A 22,281-nucleotide genomic window follows, 5' to 3' on the forward strand; every position below is an offset into this window, starting at 1 on the left:
ATTTGAAATTAAAAATCACACTAAATTTTCTCTTTTTTCCACCACTGTGACTTATTAAAATAAACATTATAGGAGTTCTCAGGGACTTTGGACCATCGAGAATACTGTAATATTTCATTCTGCGTTTAAATTTTTCAAAAATATTGATTGGTTTTTTCAGGATTCGAAAAAAATGATTGCATTTAGAAAGAATTCGACCGAAATTTTTCGCCTACGCTCTCAAACAGGATTAAAGTATTATACATTTTTGAACTCAGTATTTTAAGAGCTTTTAAATGAGGTGTCACATGATGTACTTTCCCATTTAAAAAAATCAAAGTTATGGCTGTCACCTGAAGAGGGATCGCGTAAAGTTCGAAACGTTGATGCTATAATATACTATGGTTAGTTTAAAAATCGACCTGTCCGAGCGTTTTGCTTATATTCTTAAAATAAACAAGTTACCAGGGGGGGGGGCAACACTTATTCCACCGCACGCTGTATATCTATTAGGTAACTTCTTATAAAATTATGCTCAAATATACATTCTCTTTTATCTCATTCTGCATAAAATTTGTCCCACTTCCATAATTTTCTTAAATAAACATGTTAGCCAACTTGTTATGATCTCTTATAAAGCTATGCAGACTTCCCCGGGGATCTGGCCCAAATGACTTACTTACCTGTCTTTATTTCTTAAGTAATTACATGGGTCTTGAAAGAAAAAAACAACTCTTCAAATAATTGTATTTTAAAAAACAAAAAGCTATTTTATTTAAAATTTATTCACAGAAAAGTTTAATATTTGAATCAAATTTCTGCTAAGAATATTGAAAATTGTCAATTTTTTCTTGCACTTTTCCTCGTCCAGCCTTTTTTTTTGTGATAGGCAGAATATTTCGTTGCAATTTCATCTCAAATCAAAAATTCGAAAGTTTTCTTATAGCTTATACCCTTGGCTGGTGATTGCACGAAAGAATTGAAAAAAAATTACCTTTCAGAGGAGACTTGACCAGAAATTACTGGAATACAGTTTCAGAATTGTATGAGCATGCACGTAAAACCCAGAATAAAGGAGGCATTAGACGCTTTGGGAGAACTCGAGAAAAGAAATACTCACCAAAAAGTAAAAATAAACGAAGAAATCTAAAAATGTATTATTGTGTTTTAAATTTATCAATCAAAAGCAAAATGAAAATTAAATTAACAGCCGGTTTCCGAAACGTTATTCAACTCTCCGATCATCTAATCGGCTGTCAGATTTGATCAACTGTTAACCTGTGATGGGTTTCTCAAACGCCAATTATTGTAAAATTGCATGATCATAGATCATGTAATCGATGATCTGACATACGATTTGGTAGCGATACTGTCACAATTGGCTGTTATCCTTCAAAATTTCAATTATATTATCCTCTAAATCCAAACTTGTATCTTTAGATTCTAAAGGTGCATTCTCTCTTACGTACTGTCACTTTTGTTTGGAGCAAGAATTGAACGAGAGCATTTTAAAAATGAGGCTAGGTATTAGGTAATGTGACGAGAGTTGTAGATATAAAACAGTTTATTTATGATCTATAATATTTTATAATCGTATTTTTATTTTTAGTTTTTATATTTATTTTTAATTTATTTACCGACTGTTTTATTGTCTTCAAAGTTAGCTGCTATAATTTCTTACACGTTTTCCCTATTATTTACATCGCTATAATCATTATGTTCTGCTTTTTAGAGCTCTGGCCTCTCAAAAAATAACTCTATGAGTCTAGCATCCTTGTTATCTTACATTTTTAAAAGAAAAAATATAAATTATATAATCAAATATAAAAAATGTCCGAGATATCCATGTTCTGCAAGTTAAATCAATATTTTAAATTATTTCTTCCATAAAAAAATTCTTATTTTTATTGAATAATATGATTTATATCATTTATATATGTATTATTTGACAATTTTTTCCCGGTATTTGTTAATTACACTAATTAAAAAACTAAAAAAAAAACTCTTTACAGCCCGTTAATCGACGGATAGTCGCAGATTAGGTAACAGTCCATTTTTACCGCCGTTTGACAAGCGAAACTGTTTAATCGACCTTTAGGAGACTCAAAACACTCATGATCGGCTGTTAACTAACGATTAATCTTTTGTCAGGTGATCGACTGTTGTTAAAACTAGTTTGGTTGACGTTTCTGACGCATTTAATCTATTGTTAATCGTCGATTACATAATTTTTGAGATGATCATCCTTTCGGAAACCGGGCGTAAATTTTTTTTAAATAACGCGGGCACATAAATTTGATACACCCTGTATATTGAGCTGTTTTAAAATTTATTAGAATTTAGTTAGGATGTAAATAGATTTCTCCTTTAACGAGCTGTCCGAGGAACCATTAAAGACTTTTGTGAATAATTAAAGTGAAAAGAACTATGTATTTAGAATTAAAATGGAAAAAAATTGTTTACTGTATAATTTCTCGAAACTGATAATTGAAAAGAAAGTTGGAATTTTAATATCTTCATTTCAATACGAGTATATGTGGGAGAGTTTTCTCCGAAAGTAATTAGGATTGTCGGAACAAATTTGAGGGTGACTGTTGTTTGTCAAAAGGAAAAGTCAATGTTTTGATTCTTGGAATGTGGAAGGGGAAAAGATGGATTGGATGATTGAGAGAGATTGAAAAATTATTCATTATGTTGTTGGCAGCGAGAAAGAGCGGTTTCGACGTGTTAAGTGCAGAAATAGTTAGCATATATCAGTGGCTGGTTGATAGTGGAGAATAGTGTTGAAAAGTGGAACGAGCGACAGATCAAATCGAGACGAAATACCTCTTTGATTCTGTAGTATTGTGAGAAGGAGAGCAGAGAATTTTTGGAGTTTTGTTTGAATCGAGAACGTGTCAAAGAAACACGGTTGGTTGGAGAATTAGTGCTGGTTTGCTGACAGTTTTGAAGCTGGACAACGGAGAGAGGCTTTGATGAGTAGCCTTTAACATAATCAACGAGGGAGAGCTGTTTGGGGTCACGAGAAGACATCCGAGTGAGGGAAGCAAAAGGTCAGTCAATTTATGTGAAAGAGATTTTTATGTTCGGGAAATAAATTTTTGAGTAAAAAGCATATGAATTAAAGTTCCAATATTTCAAAATATAAATAGTAAATATAGGTAACCTTGCGAAGACATAAATTTGTTTTGTTTAGTTTGTTTTACCAAAGTCATCGGGAACAAACCGATAAATTGTTTTTTTGTAAAGGTAATAATTTTAAGTGGTATAAATTTCATTCGGACATCTGTGTCCACAGGTTTTTTTTTTTAGATTCGATAGTTTTCAGAGTATTAATTTGATAAATAAAAGACAATTCTGTATTTTTATTATAATAGTTTGCTTTATTTCTTTTCCCTATTTTATCCCGATTAGGATCAACTCAGAGATACTGAACCCACGAGAGAAGATAAAAATATAACGTAAGATAATTTGTTTTTTTTTATATATTAAAAGGCACCCTGAGATTTTTTATTCAATTTTGATATATGATTTGCGACAATTAAATGATTAATTAAATAAATAATAATCAATATAAAATTAATAAGAAGCAGATCACAACAGTATTTAAGAAAGAAAATTCTATATATGAAAAGTGTGAACAGTGTACACACAATCTCCAGAAGACACACAGATGTACAAAGAAAGAACAGAGAAGTAAAACGAAAAATAGCAAAAGAATAGAATGACGAACAAGAACGAATATGTGCACAAATTGAACAATACATGAGAGGAACAATACAGGCCGTTTTGGAGACTCCAGTATTTGCATCATATGAAGAAATAGTGGCTGAAGTAATGGTGCTCGAGAAAGATTTAGTAAATGAAGACAATCTTGAAGACAGTAGTCTTCTACCTATTCTGCCTACTATAAAACAAGCAAGGAATGATCTAGATCTAGAGACTTTAAGAGTGTTTTTAGATGGCCGTGAGGAGGTTGTAAGTATACAAATGTAATATGATGTACAAATATTCAGAAATACATATACGCAGCAATTTTTAAAATATATAAAAGCAGTGGGGTTCCTACTGTCTCCTCCGCATCCCACATTTCGCTCGCCATCGTTTTCTATCCACCCATTCGTTTTCTTCAATAGCTCTATCTGCCATAGACTCTTCTACGCCTTTCTTCCATGTTTCTGTAGGCCTTCCTCTTCTTCTTCTATTTATGGGTGTGTAATTTAATGCTCTTTTTAGCCACCTTTCCTCTGACATTCTCATAACATGACCATACCATAGCAATTTCTTTGTTTCTATATGGTCAACCGTGGAATATACACTCTTTGTTCGTCGTCTTATTTCCTCATTTGGTACGTGTTCTAATCTAGATACCCTGCATGCTCTACGTAAGTAATCCATTTGTGCTACTTCTATATTTTTTCTTTCCTTTCCTGTAAGTTGCCAACACTCTGCTCCATAAGTTATAATAGGTTCCACAATTGTTCTGTAGATTGTTAATTTTGTGTCCAGCTTCACCTTGTTAGACCATAGTAGACCATTTAAAATACGAGTTGCTTTCCTTCCTTGCTATATCCTATGCTGTATGTCTCTTTTTGTAGTTCCTTCTTCTGATATTATGCTTCCTAAATATCTATATTCCTTACATTTTCTTATACTTCTTAACTCTAGTTCCGGATCTTCGGTTTCCTCTCCTATTCTCAAATATTCCGTTTTCTCCATGTTCATACATATGCCCCATTTTTAATATTCGATCTGTAACTTTCTTAGCATATAATCCATATCATGTTCATCGTTGGCCAGAATTACTTGGTCATCAGCAAAAAACAAAGTTGTTAAGCAGTTTTCTTCAATCATTATTCCCATCCCAGCAACTGTTTTCCTCCATTGCTCCAGAGCTTTCTGGATGTATATTTTAAATAGTGTTGGCAATAAGCAGCACCCTTGCCTTAAGCCTTCTGTAACAGGGAATGGTTTCGAAATAGATTTAGGAATGGGTATACAATTGAACGATCAGGATTGCATATATACTTTACAGTTTGCAGATGATCAGGTGGTGATCTCAAATGACAAAGACGACATGGAATATATGCTTAGAAAACTAATTGAAGAATAACATTATTAACAATCAAAAAATAAATCCATGTGACGAATATAAATACCTACGAGAAATAGAACATCGAATCATACAAGCACGAAGAGCTATAGCATGTCTAAACAGAGTTCTATGGAGTGAAGCAATATCAAAGAAAAGAAAATGGAACAAATTTATATGAGACAGTGGTTAAAACTTTATGGAGCCAAGACATGGAGAATAACCGAGAAATATAAGAAAAAGGTCGAAGCCACGGAAATGGATGCCATCAGAAGATCGATGAGAAAATCAAGAGCGGAAAGAATAAGGAATGAAGTAATAAAACAGCAAATGGGTGTAGAGGGCACTATAGTTGAGGATATTGAGAGAAAACAGCTCATATGGTATGGGCATGTGAGCCGAATGGGGGACGAAAGATTACCTAAAAAAACTATGATGTGGCAACCCCCAGAGAAGAAAAAACGAGGAAGACCACCACAGAGCTGGAAACTTGGAGTTAGGAAAGCGATTAGCGCTCGAAATCTAAATGAAGATGAAGACTTAACTCAGGACAGAATGCAGTGGCGTTTGGGAGTCGGACAACGTCGTAAGACGTTATAAAAACCGAATAAATATATATAAATACAAAGGGTGTAGACGTAGATACTGGACAGAAAAACTATAGTCGGATCCAGACGCTAAAAAGTAAAGTATTAGGTACCTACTATTGATAACTTGAGTAAAAATCTTGATAACTCGAACTTTAATTACTTAATTTGAAAACATTTCCCTAGTTTTGAACGTTTTTAAATGCTTTTGTGTTTTTTTAATCGTTACACTATTTCAGTAATTTGGCTTTCTTGGTCTAGTTTTATTATTTTTTCGTATAAATATAGTAAACAAAAACTATTGTGACAACCACACCTCATAACTTATTTTCTATACATTATGAATATTTATAATAATATGCGTTGTATGGTGTGAACGTTTGTTTTTTATGTAGCAAAAAACGTGTAGGTGTGATTCAACCTAACTGTTGAATAATCGATATTTTTAAGGTTTGAAAATGGGATGTTTAAGCTTTCGTGACGACCAGTATGAATAATATCGATTCGCCTAGTTGATATGTAAACGCACCAAACGAGGATTAACGAGAATATTATTGTTGACATAGGCGGTGAGGCCAAAAAGGGGGTTTCTTTTTCTTAGGGCTAAAAATTTTCCATATTCTGAGACGTCTGGAGTTGGACTTCTTTCATACTACTATCGATCCTTTGTGCTTCAAACTGCGGTTGAAAATGTGCTAGTATAAGCATATTTAATAGTACATATATAAAAACTTATTAGAAACCAATATTTTTGCTATTGCTAATCCTATTGAGCAGGTCCAACAAAGATAATAGAAATGGAGGGTTTCATGGAAAAATTAAAAGCTGGACGCAAAAAGCATGTGCACTCAAAGTGGACCCAGGAACGCAATTAATAAATATTGGCAATATTTTGTTAAAGTCATTACGTTAAAATGTATACAGGGTGATTGATTAGTGGGGTAAAGCTTAATAGATCCGCTATAGTAATAGATAGCAATAAAAGTTAATAACAAAAATGTTAGCCACCTTTGAGCTTCACATTACAAAATTAGAATGTTACAGGTTGTTCGATAACACAGTGGCAGACCAAACTTATGTTTTTTAAATGGAACACCCTATATTTTATTTTAAATTCGAAATCCTGTTAACTTCTCCATCACAAAAATATAAAGGTTTGTTATGTTATACAGGGTATTTACAAAGTTATAACCAATTTTATATGAAAATCGAAACAAGTTCAACTCCCTGTATAAATAAAAATAAGCAAAACAGCAATGGTTTATTATTGCTATATTTTTTTACGTATTGTCAAAATTTTCAAGAATGATTGATATTGCTAATTTTCTTTATCAAATACAGGGTGAGTCAAAACGCAAGTACATTATTTTCTCAGTAATTTTAAATGCGGAACACCCTGTATTTTATATCACTATTGAAAAGTACCATTACCGTACTTTAATTTTTAGATAACATTCCCTATGTCTAAATTTATTAGTTTTCGAGATATTTTCATTTTTCAATGAACCAGTAGCGTGGCCACCCAAATCACCAGAATTTAATAAACTGGACTTATTTTTTTGGGGTTACGTTAATAATGAAGTTTATAAAATACCTCCAATAACAAGGGATGAGATAAAAAATAGAATACAAAGTGAACGTTCGTGAAGTTCGATGTGTTAACTTACAAATGTTTCGTAGAGTAAGTAGCTCATTCAATGATCGTTTTTAGGCGTGCATAAATGTGTTAGGAGGTAATTTTGAACACCTTATGTCAGTCATGTCAAAGATACGGCCCGCGGGCCGCATCCGGCCCCCGGGCCATACCAATACGGCCCGCGATCGCAATGTGTCACAGAAAGAAGAATCATGTTTTTTAGAGCTTTTAGACTTCACTCGATTGCTCTACGGAAGTTTTAAAATGCGTACACTACACTACATTTATAAGTCATTTCAAAGGCAGCGCGTGCCTAGACAAGCGAGAGAGATAGACAGTAACACCATCTCTTAGCGGAAACACCCCATTATTTTTGTTGAGAACAATAGAATCTTCCATGCGCTTCGAGTCTAGACTAGAACCTTCCTTATCGATATAAAAGAAGTGCGTCGACGTGTCACGTGAGTCAGTTGCGAAGTAGTGGTTGAGAAGGTATTGTACATTTGTTTGTGTCGTGCGTGTGCGATATCCATAATTGTGTCGAGTTCCATATTTGTTACGATTTCGGCATAATGTCACAAAAACGTAAAGTTGATAGTGAACGTAGAGTTTTTCAGTCTAAATGGGAAAATGCATATTTTTTCATAGAATGGAAAGGTAAACCACTGTGAGTTGCTGTTTGTAAGGAGTTTAACTTGAAGAGACACTATGGTACGAATCATAAATCAAAATTCGATTGTTACACTGAAAAAATAAGAATGGACAGATTGTCATCTTTAAAATCTAAACTTCAAGGTCAACAATCGATGTTTACTAAAGCTAATACTGAGAGCGAAGATGCCCTGAAATCAAGTTTTATTATTGCATTAGAAATCGCGAAGAGATCAAAACCTTTCACTGATGGTGATTTTATTAAAGACTGTATGTTGAAAGTTGCCGATGTTTCATTTCCATTTCAAAAGTCAATAATTCAAAATATTTCGCTGTCAAGAAACACTGTTGCTTCAAGAATAAATGATTTATCTCAAAATTTGGTTCTTCAACTGAAGGAGAAAATTAAGGAATTTACAAACTTTTCACTGGCTGTTGATGAGAGCACTGATACTGTTGATACAGCTCAACTTGCTGTTTTTATACGAGGTATTAACAGTAACTTTGAAATAACTGAAGAACTATTAAAGTGCGTTCCATTGACAGGTACTACAACAGCAAATGATATTTATTCTGCATTGGAGCATTTGATGGCAGAATATGGACTCGATTGGAATATACTTAGCAGCACAACTACGGATGGCGCTCCTGCCATGGTTGGCCAACATTCGGGCGTTGTAACTAAATTAAAACAGAAAACATCAGGCAATTTTGTGGGATTTCACTGTATAATTCACCAGGAATCATTGGCATCCAAACATTTCAAAATGGACCATGTCATGCAACCTATAATTAAAATAGTAAATTTTATAAGGAGCAGAGGACTAAATCACCGACAGTTCAGGCAGTTTTTACAAGATTTGGACGAAAAGTTTTCTGATGTCCCTTATTTCACCGAAGTTCGTTGGCTCAGTCGAGGAGTAGTTTTAGAAAGATTTTTTGCATTACTTCATAGGCGTAACCAGGGGGGGGTTTTGGGGGTTGTAACCCCCCCCCATTGGGATATACTTTGAGCTCTATACGCTTAACACCATAGCGCTCAGAGACCTTCCAGTAGTTGTAACCCCCCCTTTTAGGTAGTTGTAACCCCCCCCTTAGGATCATCCTGGTTACGCCTATGCATTACTTGACCCTATTCAAGCTTTCGTGTTAGAAAAAGGCAACCCAATTGATTATGAAAATGACTGGTGGGTTGATTGTGCCTTTTTGGTAGATATGAATAAACACTTGACTGATCTGAATGTAAAGTTACAGGGTAAAAATCTGATTGTCACTCAAATGTACTCATGTATTCAAGCCTTTGAAACAAAGTTGAGGCTGTGGGAAAATCAGGTAAAAAATCAAACTTTGGATCATTTCCCTCATTTAAAATCATTTGGCACAGTGGATCAAAAAAAATTGGATCAATATTCTCAACTTCTGCAAAATCTTATCACGGAATTCAACAATCGTTTTGAAGACTTCCACAAAATGAATGAAATGGAATTCCCAATTTTCAACAATCCATTCAATTTTGAAGCTTCACAGGCACCAGTTCATTTGCAAATGGAGTTGATAGATCTTCAATCGGACAGTATTTTGAAAGAAAAATTTAAAGAGGTTAACGCACTTACATTTTATACACAATATTTCAAGAGTTTGGATAACTACCCGGAATTAAAAAAGCATGCAGCACGCATTCTGTGCATGTTTGGTAGCACCTATTTATGTGAGCAGATGTTTTCCGTCATGAAAATAAATAAGAACAAACATCGCACAAGACTTACAAATGAACATCTCCAATCAATTCTTAAAATAAATACAACGAATATGATACCTGACATCAATGAGCTTGTCAAAAACAAGAGAAGTCAGGTATCTGGATCCTCGAGCTCAAAATAATTACCCTCTTTTATAACTTTGATATGATTTTTAACAACCGTATATTATAAGTATACTATTAAATAAAATGTTATAATAATTCAGTACATTTTTTTTTATTTGAATCTGGCCCGCCGACACATTCTGAATTTAATATATGGCCCTCTGCAAAATTGAGTTTGACACCCCTGCCTTATGTAATTAAATATTAAAAATATTTTTCAAACATGTTTTTTTGCAAAATGTATTACTGATAAATTATTTTTCGTTCTTTATTTGTTACATTTACATACAAAAGTAGTGTTTAATTGTCTTCACAAAATGTTGTATTTTGTAATTGTGTGTTTTTTTTTGTAAAATTTATTACTATTTTTTTTCTTTATTTGTTACATTTACATAAAAACGTAGTTTTTAATTGTTTCAAAAATGTTGCATGTTGTGGTTGTGTTTTTTTTGTAAAATGTATTACTAATAAATTATTTTTATTTCTTTATTTGCTACATTGTTACATTGATTACCGGATTGATAATCAGTAATCGTCAATTGTCAATTCAGTCATGGCTTACTTAAAATTTAGATAAATTTAGACACTTAAAATAATTGGCTCTGAAAAATGAAAATATCTCGAAAACTAATAAATTTGGCCACGGGGAATGTTATATAAAAATTAAAGTACGGTAGTTACTTTTCACTAATGATATAAAATATAGGGTGTTTCATTTAACATTACTGAGAAAATAATGTACTTGCGTTTTGACTCACCCTGTATTTAATATAAAGAAAATTAGCAATGTCAATAATTCTTGAAAATTTTGACAATAAATAAAAAAATATGGCATTAATAAACCATTGCTGTTGTGCTTATTTTTATTTATACAGGGAGTTGAACTTGTTACGATTTTCGTACAAAATTGGTTATAACTTTGTAAATACCCCGTATAACATAACAAACTTTTATATTTTTGTGATGTAGAAGTTAACAGGATTTCAAATATAAAATAAAATATAGGGTGTTCTATTTAAAAAAACATATGTTTGGTCTGCCACTGTGTTATCGAACAACCTGTAACATTTTAACTAATTTTGTAATGTGAAGCTCAAAGTTGGCTACAATTTTTGTTATTAACTTTTATTGCTATCTATTACTATAGCCGATCTGTTGAGCTTTACCCCACTAATCAATCACCCTGTATTATATGTCTGAATTATCCATATGAGCGAGCATTGTCACCGGCAGCGGGGGTGCAATTGCACCCCCTATCCAGAAAGAAAGTACATGGCTATACATGTATAGTCGTATATTTTATATTGGTTAAAAGTATGTATAGATGCAGATGCACCTCCTGGATGCACCCCACCGAAAATAATTATTCTAGCCTTGCCCATGTGAATGAGTCAGATAAAATTAATTATTAGAATTTTTTACTGAGCAATAAAACAGAATTTGTTTAATTTATTTTCTTCTTCTTCTAATGGCGCTACAACCCTTCGTGAGTCTTGCCTTGATTAACATTGTTGTTTCATTCTGCACTGTCGGATACTTTTCTTCGCCACTGCCTAATGTTCATGGTTTTAAGATCTCTCTCTACGTCGCGCGTCGTCTATCCATCTTTTACGGCGAGTTCCTCTTGTTCTATTTCCTTGGGTCTTCCATCTCTGGATTACTTTTACAATTCGATTATCTGACATAGTTTCTAAATGACCAAACCAGTTTAGTCTTTGTGACTTTACAAATCTAACAATATCTGCGCTCTACATTAGTTAATCCAACTTGTAGTTCATTTTAATTTGCGAATCCACGAACCATTGCTGCAATGGGTTGGTCCAAATATCTTCCTTAGTATTTTGCACTCAAATATTCTCAGTTGATTTTACCCGTGTTGAGCTGCCCCCCCCCCACTTGCAAAAATCAAAAAACAAATAGCCCTGATTTATGAGCTTTCATATTCCGCAAACTAAAAATTTTGAGCTCGTTCCACTGAGCAGGAATTTAATACTGAGTCAGCCCCCCCTTTTAACTAAAATAGGAATATTGAACCGGTTTTTGCGGCAGAATTACGAGCTATTTATGAGCTCTTGAAATTATATAGTTTCGATTTTTGAGCTCATCCCCTTCACCCCCAAACAACCCTTTAATTAATTGAACTTAAGAGAAAAATGCTGAGAAAACTTAAAATATATCGTATTGCGGATATAATTCCTATAGCTTATATACTCTAAGAATAAACTATTAAATCACGTGCATTTCGATTATTGAGCTACAACCCCTTCGCAAGAAAACCACCCTATCTTCCCGGCTTAAGAGAAAGCTGTACTTAAAATGCATTAAATTAATTATTTGGCGACTACATATCATTTAATAATTTATAAGCTTACCATCCCATATTCCCGGCTTAAGAGAGAGTTGTACTTAAAATAATTTAAATTAATTATTTGGCGACTACATATCGTTTAATAATTTATGAGCTCGCAAAATATACGCATTTCAATGATTGAATTGCCATTTTCTTTCTATAGTGCAGTCACTGAAGGTAAAAATCAACTATGACCTTCGATTTCGGTAAATCTCCATTCATTTTCACGAATTGACAATAACAACTTGCGGTTATAGCCTGAGGTATATGTCACCCCTTCTCGGGGGTGAAAATTACTTTATTAAAAATAACCCCACAAATCGAGAGAGGGACAAATTGTAAGCAAAATTTGTTATATAATGTTATTAATAAATCAATACTTTTTGAGTTATTAAAGATCAAATATTTTAATTTTTGTGAAAGAAAATGCATTCTTTAAAGCGATTTTTCATAAATAACTCAAAAACTGTAAGTTTTTACAAAAAAGTTTTCATCACTAAAATTGAAGTTAATAAAAAATATAATAAATTGCTTACTTGAAAAACCCTTTGATGTTAATTTAAAGTAAGTTGTTGGTAATTAAATGTATATTTTTTTCTGCGACTGTTCAAATCTAAGGATTCAAGCTTAAACAACGGGAAAGAGAAGCATTTTATAACACTTATGTACTAAATACTTGTCAAAGTACTTAGAAATACCTATCAAAAATGAGCTCCAGAAAAAGTTGATAGCATCAAAATCCGCTCACCAATTTTCGTGAAAATGAACGGAGATTTACCGAAATTGAAGGCCATAGTTGATTTTTACCTTCAGTGACTGCACTATAGAAAGAAACTGGCAATTCAATAATTGCGATGCGTATATTTTGCGAGCTCATAAACTATTAAACGATATCTAGTCGCCAAATAATTAATTTAAATTATTTTAAGTACAACTCTCTTTTAAGCCGGGAATATAGGATAGTTTTCTTGCGAAGGGGTTGTAGCTCAATAATCGAAAGGCGCGTGATTTAAGAGTTTATTCTTAGAATATAAGCTATACGAATTAAACTACTATTAATTTTTTTGTAAAAACTTAGTTTTTCAGTGATTTACGAAAAACCGCTTCAAAACATGCATTTTTTTCACGAATAATTAAAATTTTTTTCACTTTAATAACTTAAAAAGTATTGACTTATTTTAATAACTTTATATAATAAATTTTGCTTATAATTTGTTCTTTTATAGATTTGTGCAGTTATTTTTTATAAAATAATTTTCACCCCCGAGAAGGGGCGGTATCCACCCTCAGGGTAAAGGCGCAAGGTGGTACTATGTCACCTTTGTTTCTTGAGGTATCCTCTAACCACTGACCAATTTTCGTGAAAATTGATGAAGGTTCACCGAAATTGAAGGTAATCGTTGATTTTTACCTTCAGTGACTGCACTATACAAAATAAATTGCAATTTACTGATCTAAATGCGCGTAATTTGGAAGATTATAAATTATTAAATGATATGTAGTCGCCAAATAATTAATTTAATGTATTTAAGTACAACTTTCTCTTAAGCAGGGAAGATAGGGTGGTTTTCTTGCGAAGGGCTTGTAGCTCAATAATCGAAATGCACGTGATTTAATAGTTTATTCTTAGTGTATATAAGCTATAGGAATTATATCCGCAATACGATATATTTTAAGTTTTCTCAGCATTTTTCTCTTAAGTTAAATCAATTAAAGGGTTGTTTGGGGGTGAAGGGGATGAGCTCAAAAATCGAAACTATATAATTTCAAGAGCTCATAAATAGCTCGTAATTCTGCCGCAAAAACCGATTCAATATTCCTATTTGTAAGTAGTGGGGGACTCAGCCCCCCCCCCAATAAAGTATTAAATTCCTGCTCAGTGGAACGAGCTCAAAATTTTTAGTTTGCGGAATATGAAAGCTCATAAATAACTCATAAATCAGGGCTATTTGTTTTTTAATTTGTTTAACAGCTCAACACGGGTGTTGATTTTCATCAGTGGTTGACAGGGTTCACGTTTCACATCCATATGTGACCACTGGTTTAATTACTGTTTTGTAGATTCTAAGCTTAGGCTCACGATTTAGTAACCTACTTTTCATTTTTTTTGTATGCATAAAACCACTTATTACCGCTAAGAATCCGTGCTTGTATTGATATATTATAACAAACGACCGACATACTAACCACAAGAAAAATCCAGGTCTGGATTAACAAAAAATTATAAAGTAATTGTGACCTTAAAACAACACCCTGTATATTGAAATTTTGAAAATCTGTTTGCATATTTGAAAAGAGCACAAAAAAGTAAGTTTAATGGTTCGCTTCAATTTTTCGGCCAGACAATTTTATGACTTTAATTTTGAAATTATATTGAAGTTTTTAAGAACTCTGACATTAAAAAGCGGGTATTATTAACTTTTAGTTATAAATTATTAAAGTTAATGAATAAATACTCATTTTAAAAATAATCAATACTTATTTACCACATTGGAACGACCCAATTACTAATGACAAGAAAAATCCAGGTCCGGATTAAGAAAAAACTATAAAGTAATTGTGACCTTGAAACAACATCCTGTATATTGAAATTTTTTAAATTTGTTTGTGTATTTTAAAAGAGCATAAAAACTGCGTTTAAAGGTGCATGTCAAATTTTTGCGCAGATAATTTAATTACAACAATTTTGAAATCATTTTGATTAATTCTGTCAAGGTCACAAGAAGCTACCAGAAAAATGAAGAACAATCCCAATGTACTTAGAAAATCGATTCGAAATATTTTAAAACGAGCAAGGAAATGCATCGAACAAAATGGCGGACATTTTGAGCAACTGTTATAGTTCAAATATTTTTAATTTATGTTAAATTATTGAATTGTAACAAATTTTTGTTTTATTAGAAATAGCAGTTTTTTTAATTCTTTACTAAATCATTAAAATATCCCAATTCTCGCAATTCTAATTTTTAATGATGTGCATATAGCTACAAATCCAGAGAATATATGAAGCCAGCGTAGTAAATAAGTATTAAGTATTTTTAAAATAAGTATTGATTCATTAACATTAAATTATTATTAAAAGTTAACAATACCTGGTTTTTAATCTCAGAGTTCTTTAAAATTTCAGTATAATTTCAAATTGATGTAATTAAATTAAGGGCGAAAAAATTATAATAAGCCTTTAATCGCAGTTTTTCATGCTCTTTTAAAATGCGCAGACAAATTTTTAAAATTTTAATATACAGGGTGTTGGTTCAAGGTCACAATTACTTTGTATTTTTTTCTTAATCCCGACCTGGATTTTTCTTGTCATTAGTACTTGGGTCGTTCCAATGTGGTAAATAAGTATTGATTATTTTTAAAATGAGTATTTATTCATTAACTTTAATAATTTATAACTAAAAGTTAATAATATCTGCTTTTTAATGTCAAAGTTCTTAAAAAATTCAATATAATTTCAAAATTAAAATCATAATTGTCTGGCCGAAAAATTGAAGCGAACCATTAAACTTACTTTTTGTGCTCTTTTCAAATATGCAAACAGATTTTCAAAATTTCAATATACAGGGTGTTGTTTTAAGGTCACAATTACTTTATAATTTTTTGTTAATCCGGACCTGGATTTTTCTTATGGTTAGTATGTCGGTCGTTTGTGTTTTGAATGAGACATATGTGTACCAAATATCAAAAAAATATACAGGGTGGTTCTAAAGTTATGGCTTAGGAAACAAATGGGCAAAATTGATAAAACACCCTGTAACTCGGTTATAAAAGTCGGTAGGGCAAAAAATTACTATATCTAGAACGAGCTCGGTGACCTCTATTCACCATTAAAGTATTTCCGTTTCCCAATGAAACACCCTGTATATGGGCTGTTCCACGAATATACGACTTTCTTGGATTATCGCAACAACGAATATTTTAGTGTGCAACATAAAAAGTGCGAAAGACAATGGCCCTAATAATTGTTCCAATAAACAACAATGTATTTTGCATTTACTTTCGTTCTTCATAATTTGCACAGTAAAATATTCGTTGTCGAGATAATCCACAACAGTCGTATGTTCGTGGAATAGGGTATATAGACCAAACGTAGCAGCTTCCCGTTTCAGCTCTATAGCTTTTTCACTTAATATCCCTTCGTTGCGACTTATCATGGCAACATCATCCGCATATGCGCATATTTGCATTAATACAGCCGTTCATATCCAATTTTCTAACAACAGCTTTCAAAGTTAGGTTAAACAGTGTTGTTGATAAGGCATTACCTTGTCTAACTCCATTTTCAATATCAAATGTCTCTGTCATATCTCCATCTATTCTCACCATGGCTTTGGAACCCTCCAAAGTCATTCGTATATGTAAATTTAACTAACTTATTGTGTATCCCTAGCATATATAGTTGATCTCTTTATTAACATATACATACATAATAGTTGATCTATAATTGATCATCTTTTGTCTATCTACTCCATTAAGCGCATGTTGAAATCGATATACGAGTTGTAAATTGGTATGTTATACCCAACACATTTTTCATGTATTAGTGTGACCAACTCCAATTCAGTCCAATTCGGGACAAGGCTGAAAAAAATACCAGAAATCCGGGACTTTTCAATAAAAATCGGGCCATTTTTTTGTCAGAACTTCAATATCATCATTTTATTAATTATTTAACATTTTTATGTTGTCAATGATATTTTTGATAGGATTAAGCCACAATTGGCTGTAATAATTACATTTTTCTTAGTTTTTTTTTAAATCCAGAAATCGTTCTCAAAAAAGGAAAAATCAACTGATGTTGAATTTTCATGTAAATAGGTATTATGTATAACCTTAGGTTAATATAAAAATGTAAGTGTCATACAATTGTGGCTTCTTCTTCTTTTGGTGCCTATCCGTATCGAATATTGGCGATCATTCTGCCTATATAATTATTTTATTAACAGATGCTTTAAATAGATTAGTTGTTGTGGTGGAGAACCATTTCTTTTGGTTCTTTAACCATGATATACTTCTCGCTATACCTCGCTTTCCGAATACTTTGCCTTGAAGGATTATTTTCAGTAATCTGTATTTATTTCCGTTTCTCATTATGTGTCTGAGATATTCTTACTATCTCTTTTTAAATGTAAACATCACTTCTCTTTCTTTCCCCATTCTTCGTAGTACGGTCTCGTTGGTTATCTTGTCCGTCTATGATATCCTTAGGATTTGCCTGTATAGCCACATCTCGAATGCTTCAAGTTTTTGATTGTTGATTAATCCCATCAAAATTTAATTGTCAAAAATTCCACAAGAAAATAACTTCAGAACATTTTTGTGTTGATTACTTTCTACTATCATATTTGTCGCACGACTTAATTTGCTTAACAATGAGAAGAAAACCTCTAATTCTTAGAAGAATACATAATGTACTAAAAATTTCAAAATAAAATTATTTTACCAAAACGTTGAAAATTCGGATGGCCCGGAAGCCTTGTGCGGGACGCCGAGACACTACTTCGTAATTCGGGCCATGTCCCGGATTTTTCGGGCTAGTTGGTCACACTAGTATACCTTATGTGTTTAATTTATTAATGTTTTGTATTTTGAAAACTATTTCCGAAGTCGGAAATCGAAACGTCAAATAACTTTAATTTTCAAGTAAAATTGTGACTTATTCGCATCAAAAATAATAAAAGCTGAATTTATTTTGGCAACTTTTCTACTCGTTTCTTAAACATTTATAAAAACAAAATCTATTACGAAACATGATTTTTATCAATGGCTTTTACACTTCACTATCAAAACAGAAACTATAAATTTGATACATTTCGCTTAGCTGTTGTAACATTGTTGAAATATTTCGATAATGGAATGGAAGTATGCTACTCCTACTTTTTAATAAATCACTGGTATTGTATGTGATACTGATAAAATAACTATTTAGTTAACATAAAATATAAAATAATAGAAAAATTTCAAGGTTTGTACTATCATAATAGCCAACCAGAATTATTATAATGTCGTCTGGTGCACCAGACTGTTTGTGTATGCCAGAAACATGGCTCTAAAATTAAATTTAACCGCAATTTAATTATAGTACTCGCGATTCATGTATTTTATAAGTGCAATATACAAGTAATTAGCAACAACTAACATGCTTACTTACACGACTAAGGAGAAACGTGTTTTACTGTTATATTTCTACTTTTTGTATTTTTACACTACTAAATTTTGTAATATAAAAAATTATGCTTGGGAACAAAGCATCATCCAAGATGGATAATGGCTTATTAGATCGTAGGGTTTCACGACGAAGTTCAACCATGATTGTATCCCTTATTTCTTTTTGAATACTGAAAATGTCATGAGATAATACAAAAAAGGAAATTTAGAGTTGCACCAGGGTGCGTTTTCCTCAAAATCGAATTTTCCGCAACTTTTCCAAGTTAAAATTTTTCGTTTTCACGAGCTGCCTTTATACTTTTTTTTTGGAGATTCCTTATCGTGAAAACTAACACACTTTCAAATGGGATGAAGAAAAAATCACGGACACTGGCTTATTAAAATTACCTGTTTAGATCATAATAAACACTCTTAGGGCACCAGTAGCCCTTATGCCAAATTTTTTAAAAAAAGAATCAATACTCCTCTATTCATTCCTAAATTGGCAACGATGAAAAATAACATACTCATTTTTTGAAGAATTTCAAATATGTACTTTTGATTTAAGTAATAATATAATAATTTATTTATTTAACCTGCTCTACAGGCCTTGGAGGCCTAGGGCTGTACAACTTAACAATAACAATTTTACATAATACAAATGACAATATGTACTAATGTCTTATATTTGTTATATAATTTGATTTAATGTCTATGTAAAAATTGTTGCACTATGTTTCTCCACTGTATCCTGTTTTTCTCTTTCCAGTCTGTAATTTCCATCGATCCTATATCTTCTTGAAACTTTTCGTGCCATCTTTTTCTTGGTCTACCTCTTCTCCTTGTCCCAACTGGTCTTCTTAGTAGTATCTTCTTTGGCATTCTTGACCTATCCATCCTCTCGACATGACCTGCCCACCTGATTATTTGTGCCTTTGTGTATCTTGTTATAGTTGGTTCCTTGTAAAGCATCCTCAATGCTTGATTAGTTCTTCTTTGCCAACCATCTGCCGTATTTTTCCCCCGAAAATAGTCCTCAGTACCTTGCGTTCCCATCTCTCTATCATTTCTTCTTCAGTTTTGTTTAGTACCCATGTTTCACATCCGTAGGTGACTGTTGCTCTTATTACAGTTTGGTATATTCTAATTTTCGTCTTTCTTGATACGTAATTTGACTTTAATAATTTTTTTAAACTGCCGACCTTTCGGTTACCTTTAGCTATCCTGTGCTTTAGTTCGTTTTGCTCGTGTCCTTTTTCATCTATAATGGCACCTAGATATGTAAAGTGATTTACTCGTTTAAATTTATATTCTTTTCCATCGAACGCTGTTAACTTTAGCATATCTACAGGTTCTCTTTCTGTGTTGCCTAGCACCATATACTTCGTCTTTTCTTCATTTATTTCTAGGCCGAATTTTTTTGCCTCTCTGACTAATCTTCTCATGATTTTCTTTAATTCGGTATTAGTTTTTGCTAGCAGTGCAAGGTCGTCGGCGTAGGCCATGCATTGATGTTCGTTACGGTAGATCGTTTCTTGTGTTTCTATTCTGCTGTTCCTTACAATTGTTTCCAAAACTAGGTTAAATAACACAGTTAATATAATAATAGTCTCCCGTTTTATACCGCTCACGTGGCTTTGGGAGTATAGCAGGGTAGTCTGCGTCTGCTATATCTAGGGCCTACGGTATACAAGGAAGGTAACAGGGCCAGTGCTACGCTTCAACCGCCTATTATTACCCCTGGTTTTACCCAAGGTACTCATTTTATTCAGGTTGAGTCGACCTGGGGCCTATAAACATTTTAAAAATGTCTAGTTGTTCTTGCCGGCGGTAGGATTTGAACTCCGGACCACCGGCACGCTAGCCTAGCACACTACCACTCGGCTACGCCGGCCCCTTTGATTTAAGTAAAAAACTTAAAACGTAAAAAATTTAAGTAAAATCAGTATTAAATTCCAGACCACTCACACCTCTTATTACAATCCTAATGATTTAAATCCTATTACACCAGCTCATTTTTTCATCTGGAGACCATTCACTTTATTACCAGAACCCGATCTTAAGGACGTATTTACAAATAGTTTATCTCGATATAAACATCTCCAGATTATGCACTAGCACATAATATGGTATCGCTGGCCAAATAATACTTCTCTTCTTCTTCTTTCTCGAAACTCCTTATTCACCTCAGGGGCGTCGGAGATTTTATTTACCTTACCTTGGCCTCCCTTACCTTCTCTTGTTCCTATGATTCCTCGAAAACCGTACCGGCCATCTGCCTACTGATACAGGTTGTGTTCATTACTGCGCAGCACACCTGTATAGGTAAATACAAAATCAGGGTGATTGATTAGTGTTAAAGCTTAGTAGATCCGCTATAGTAATAGATAGCAATAAAAGTTAATAACAAAAATTGTAGCCACTTTGAGACTCACATTTCAAAATTAATTAGAATGTTACAGGGTGTTCGATAACATAATGGCAGACCAAACTTTTGTTTTTTTAAATGAATACCCTATATTTTATTTTATATTTGAAATCTTCTTAACTTCCCTATCACAAAAATATAATGGTTTGTTATGTTATACAGTGTACTTACAAAGTTATAACCAATGTTCTATGAAAATCGTAATAAGTTCAGCTCCCTGTATAAATAAAAATAAGCACAACAGCAATGGTTTATTGGTGCCATATTTTTTTGTTGATTGTCAAAATTCATAAAAATGGTTGATACTGCTTATTTTCTTTATATCTAATACAGGGTGAGTCAAAACGCAAGTACATTATTTTCTCAGTAATTTTAAATAGAACTCCCTAATTAATAACTAGCTCTGAAAAATGAAAATATCTCGAAAACTAACAAATTTAGACATAGGGAATAATATACAAAAATTAAAGTACGGTAATGGTACTTTTCGATAGTGATATAAAATACAATTTAAAATTTATGAGAAAAGAATGTACTTGCGTTTTGACTCACCCTGTATTCGATATAAAGAAAATTAGCAATATCAACAATTCTTAAAAATTTCCACAATAAACAAAAAAATATGGCACCAATAAACCATTGTAGTTGTGCTTATTTTTATTTATACAGGGAGCCGACCTTGTTACGATTTTCATAGAAAATTTTTTATAACTTTGTAAAAGCCCTATATAACATAACAAACCTTTATATTTTTGTGACATGGAAGTTAAGAGGATTTTGAATATAAAATAAAATATAGGGTGTTCCATTAAAAAAAAACAAGCTTGGTCTGCCACTATGTTATCGAACACCCTGTAACATTCTAACTAATTTTGTAATGTAAAGCTCAAAGTTGGCTACAATTTTTGTTATCAACTTTTATTGCTATCTATTAGTATAGCCGATCTACTGAGCTTTATCACACTAATCAATCACCCTGTATATTGAATTTAAAATTATTTTAAGACAAAAAATTTTTTTATCATTTCTTTTTAAACCACAGAAATGTCTGGCAATTATAATTCATATTTCTAATAATGTTTAAAAGTAACGACAAACAAATTTTTCGTCTTAAAATAATTTTAAATTCGATATATTTACCTGTACAAGTGTGCTGCGCAGTAATGAACGCAACCTGTATCAGTAGCCAGATGGCCGGTACGGTGTTCGAGGAAGCATAGGGAATAATATATTAAAGAACCAGTTTTCTTAAAATACTTGTTTTTCCGACGTTGCTAGCTCTTGGTCCATTACGAAGGTACGATGGATCAAACAATACACACAAGTAAAGAAATATAATAATATTAAAAATGTTCACATTTGGCTTTTCTCCAATTGTAAACTGCAGTGCTTTCAGGCGTTTCGTTTTATTTTCCCAAAAGTTTAGTCGCGTAAACTGATGTAATCGAATTGTTTGACCTTTTAATATTGCGGCTCTTCTTAAAATATGTCTGGATCTGATTCGGAGCTATTGTTGGAATAACCGACGTAAAAATCATTAACCC

General features: G+C 32.5%; 1 protein-coding gene across 1 annotated transcript in view; it reads left to right on the top strand.

Annotated features, from left to right (window-relative positions):
* The window catches only part of LOC114331548 (oxysterol-binding protein-related protein 3-like), a 202,442-nt gene that overhangs the window by 92,500 nt on the left and 87,661 nt on the right, over positions 1-22,281 (top strand). The window lies entirely within an intron of this gene.

The sequence above is a fragment of the Diabrotica virgifera genome, chromosome 6, assembly GCF_917563875.1.
Source record: "Diabrotica virgifera virgifera chromosome 6, PGI_DIABVI_V3a".
Lineage (NCBI taxonomy): Eukaryota > Metazoa > Arthropoda > Insecta > Coleoptera > Chrysomelidae > Diabrotica > Diabrotica virgifera.